Raw genomic sequence first — 5,367 nt, 5'->3', positions numbered from 1 at the left:
TTCTGTAAAATAAATTTCCCAAAAAAGGCCATTTATACTCCTGAGTGGCATATATATATATATATGGTTATTTTCTTCATGTTTACAGTCCAAAAAATATGGTAAGATTACACCTACGTAATAATCGTATCTTGACTGACTAATTAGTCCTAAGTAATTTTAGGTGTCCTTTTTCAAAAATGTTGGTATTAGGGTAATTTATAATATTGCCTTTTAAGAACTTTCTGAGAACTGCATCAGTTACTGAACCCTGACTGGCCTTTTCGCGTTTCTTTTTTGAGGAAACTCAGCAGCTCCATTTTATCTTGACAAATACCAGCTGTCACTTGAAACGAGTGGCCTTCCGGGGCTTTCGGGATTGAATGCAATGCACGTGTGTCAAAAACCTAAGTCAGGTTTTTAACACAGGAAAGGTTGTGACATCCAGTTAAAACTCGGGATTTATCTTTAATAAATGCATCACTTATTCAGTTTTGCAATGATATTGAAAAATAATCTACACTTCAGACCAGAAATACTTTTTAGGATTTTGCCTTTACACGCCACCATAGTGAATTTGACATAAAACAAGATACTTGTATGATTGAAGTGTACGGTCTACTTAGTCGAGAAGTAAAGCCAACATATGCAGCTCTATGTAATATTCATGTTAAAACGGGATGGAAATGGTAAATAAAATAAAAACAAAATACAACAATAATTGCAACATTTATGGTGTATAATTTAACTTGAAGCATGCGCTCAAGAGGTTGGGCATAAACAGCAAACATTGCTTGGGAATATGTTATGAAAAGCACGTCTCCCATTGAATATCCATTGTAAGCAAATATGCACAGAGTCTTTTCAAACTAAAATGAAAAGGCTTGTTTGTAGCGTTCTTTCCGGAAGGCTGCCGCTGTCAGCCAACTTTCCACAGTTAACCTTGGAGACAACATGTGTGTTACACATTATCTTCACACTAAGGAGTACATGTTGCTTTTAGTACTGGAAAGCCATTAACCTTAATGTGACGTTTACGGTTCACATCATATAGAATTTAATATTAACATGCCTTTTATATGCAGTTTTGTCATTGTGCTTTCAGCTTGATGTGCAGATTTTTTTTTTCTTCACAGATGATTTATGGCTACAATTAGATTATAAAATACTTTTTTTTTTAAATGTATTCATTTTCCTAATGGGAGGAATTGCATTTTAGAGCACAGTTCACATCAGTGGCCAGGTTGCAATGGTGTTATCGACAACATTTTAATCAACACATTATTGTGAAAGGGTGTGAGACAAAAAAAAAGAAGTATTGCTTCTTTCTTGTCTAAGAAAATGCACATCAAAGAAAACAAAAAGAACTTTAACTAAAGAAAGGTAAAGAAGACAAAAAACATTGTTTGTTCTTCAATCAACTGCAAATAAATAATGAAATAGCAGAGGAAGTTCCAGACTGTTGGAATTAAATTACCTCCACTCTCCACTAAAAACAAAAGCCTTTGCACTCTCTTGGCTCTTGCTGTCTAACAATTAATACGAACGATTATTTAAATCATTGTACTGCCAAGTTCAATATCCAAATTGCAGGAAATTGTGTCCTGACGTTACAATTATTTGTTAAAAATTGTCTGCACGGTTTTATTCTGTGTGCGATTATTCATAGTATTCAACCTTTGAAGAAGGTTCCCGTGACCAATAAATAAACCTAAAATCACAACTAGCATAAGAGTGATGCTGAAGGTTATCCGCCAAAGGTGCTGCCTTCAAAGATAAAAAGGGAATAACACATAAACTCTGCATACTTTGTTGTAATCACAAGACACTTAACCGTTTTCTCGGGTGGCTTGCAGATGTATTGTGCACACGCTGGTGGCAAGTAAAACCTGACCATGTTTAAGCATCACCCTCTGAGAGGACACATTCCTTGTCATACCAAACAACATGTAAAAATGTGACCCTCGTGCTCTCCCTTTTCAGGAGGGACTGATTGAGCTGCATGGAAGCCCATCGGCCACCCACCGAATACAAATAAGGAGAACCATATGTGTCCAGAAGGACTGGGTAAACTGCACAACATTTTTATTAGATACAGTTTCACTTGCCTTCTGGATGGACCGCAAGGTGACACCATGAAAATAAACGTATGGCTACAGTAAGAAAATAAGGTTAACACACCTCGAATCAATGAAACCAGGACTTACTAAAACATTTGCCAATAACATTATTAACTGTGTTATGAGATCAAAAATAATGAAAATGCTCTATCTTTTGGATTTATTATCAACTTCCCTTACACTCTACTCCTCACCTATTTGGTTTCAAACAGGGTGAACAATTATTTACACAATTTACACGCAAAACAGTCCTTGCAAACAAAGTGAATGTAAACAATAACAACTAGTAGAATCATTCAAGGATTTTCATCATTTCATCTCATAATATGTAAGAGGTCCATAGCCATCTGATGCACATTTTCAGAAAAACACTTTGTTTTCTTTGGTCCTTCCTCGGGTCTCCTGACGACGGTGTTCGGTTTAGGTGAACGGTATGGGATTTTTTTAATAGGTTTTTGGTGACGAATACACACACACTCGCACGCACGCACACACGCACATACACATGCACATACTCACCAACACACACAAAAAAAAAGAGCAATGATGATGACATTACTGAATGAACAATACTGAGCTCTTTATAAAAAATAAAAAAATAAAAAAATTAAAAATTAAAAATTAAAAATTAAAAATTAAAAATTAAAAATTAAAAATTAAAAATTAAAAATTAAAAATTAAAAATTAAAAATTAAATAAAAACAGGAAGAGAAACAATCAAGGGATGCAAGTATGAGGATGAGTTTATAACTACGGCGCAGTATGTTGTTTATAGGGCGTTCCACCTTGAAATTTTTGATAACCTCTTATGTAATGCAGTGGCGCTCCTGTCATTAGGCGGATCAGGCAGATGCTAGGGGCGCTCTTGAGCAAAAAGGGCGACAGGGAGGGGAGATTTATTTTTTATTTTTTTTTATCCCCAAAAGCTGTTCCACAAATGTACATATAGTATGGAAGCCCTGCGCTCATCACATCACCATGCGCACTCTTAATCCAGTATTCATATAGATCTGTGCTTTGCGAGAGAAGCGCACGTATGTCATTCAAGTCGCCGGCTATAAACGTGATGCAGTGACGTGATGCTAGCCAACCCGAACGCGTGTACAACTCTTTAGTTAAGAAAATGAAACGAAAACGCTACCATGCTGTCCTGGCTCAAAGTTTCAAAAAAGACCACGGACTCTGGGGTGGATTCGCAGGCTGATAAAAGACGTAATGAATAACCTGGGCTGCTCATGCTGTAGCGAGAAGGGAAGTCGGCGGCGACCATCTTGAGTTGTCACACTTACAGTGAATTGACTTTTCCGCTTCATAATTTTCACGTTATTTTCTTCCTCTACAGCAAAAATACTGCATTATGTGGCGTACGGGTGTACCGATAAGTATAAAATAAGTGTGTGAGATGCTCTAAATGCAGATTTCATCAGTAAGAATGTGATTAGGGATGTTCAATACCACTTTTTTTTTAGACTGATACGATACTCAAATATTCAGTACTCACGATACCGATACCAAGTGCCAATACCATTAGTCCTTTTGATACATAAAATTTTCACACACAAAAAAAAGCAGAGAGATTTTTTTGTTAAAAAAGACCTATATATCCCAATTATAGCAAAGTTCCTTAAAATTGCTTGACAATGGCAATTATATTGTTCATAAAAGTCATTTTACATAGAACACACAATAAAATTAATTTTAAAAAAATTGATAAATAAAATGAAACAAATAATCCAGTGGCCAGGGAAAAAAGTCCTAATAGAAATATGTGGTTGTACAACTCCCTTTTAAGGAATACAATAGGGCTGCAACTATAGAGTATTTTAGTATTTGAATACTCGATTAAAAATTCTATCGAGTAATGAAGTACTCGGACTAAATATATGTTTGCTTGGATAAAGAGTAATTAAAGTACTTAAAATAAAAAAATTTAATCAACAGTTTATTTTTTCAAATTGTACACTTACATTATATGCCAGGGTAATAATTGTGCATTTATGAATTTGGAGCAGTTGACCAGTAGGCCTAATAAGGCAAATTAAATAGGGAATTTTTAAGGCATTTTTCTTTTGCGTTACAGGTAAAAAAATAAAATTTAATTAAAAAAAATACAAAGAAGCTTGTGATGAATGTGGCTTGTGATGAATCTGCAGACACGAAACACATTAGCTACTAGAGTACTGCCCTACAGGCCACATCTTAAATCAGGTACCAGTTGAAACGTACATCACACTAAAATAACTTATAAACACATGAAAACGCGGTTTGCGTTGAGCGTCATAAATTCACCTCAAATTTTTGTTGTTTCCCTCAAATAAACTCATTGAGTGAAGTTCTGTCAGTGTGCGGGGGATTATTTTTTCTGGTTGTCATACACGAGCTCCGAGCTCCTGCTGCCCACCAGCACCTGACCATTGGAGGCTGTGTATAGACCCTTCTCCATTGATTAACATATACACATATTCATGTATCGTGTCGTTCGTTCCATTCATGGCAATTTACCGCGGCCCGGCCAGTTTGAGTGGACGTGGGGCGGGAGTGGACCGCGGCGGCGTTCCAGGCGGGGCGGATGGTCGGCCACCACCACCTGCTCGCCGCAAGCGCCACTGCCGGTCGTCCCACAGCTTTGGGCTCCCGCGAGTCGGCCGCACCCTCGGCCTTGTTCGCCATGGGCGCTCGCTCTCTGCAGTAATGATCCTTCCGCAGGTTCACCTACAGAAACCTTGTTCGTCGTCGCCGCCATTTTCCGCATTCCGTGCACACCTTCGATTTGTCTTTAATTCCTTCGTTCCCGCTGCTTGGATCAAATAAGTAACATCCGCTTCTTCTTCCTTCCCTTACGTTGGTGATATAAGTGGCTAAATTAAAAGTAGCCCGTGCGTCCGCTACGCTAAAGCCTTAAATAAACGAGTACTTTTTTGTACTGAGAGTACTTGTGTCTGTCAATAAATGCCATTTAAACTGTTAATTCCTAACCGAAAAAGGCCACAAGAGCGGGACCGATACTAGTATTGATATCCATTGCGAGTCCGGATACCATGAAATATGTCTGGTATCGGTACTCGCCCATCCCTAAATGTGAATATACATTTTCTCTCAAAAGGTATTTTTCCGAGTGCTACTGCATCATCAGAACCAGTTATCAGAAACAACAATGAAATGAAAGCAAAGCACACAAGAAAAAACAATTCTTGTGAAATGTAAACCTAACTTCTGCAAGTCCCGATTCACAATACTGAGATATACTCAGAATGGTTGATGCAAACAA

This window comes from Leptonotus elevatus, chromosome 13 (genome assembly GCF_054856555.1).
Source record: "Leptonotus elevatus isolate MCC_2025b chromosome 13, RoL_Lele_1.0, whole genome shotgun sequence".
Lineage (NCBI taxonomy): Eukaryota > Metazoa > Chordata > Actinopteri > Syngnathiformes > Syngnathidae > Leptonotus > Leptonotus elevatus.
Note: the sequence above shows the minus strand (reverse complement) of the source record.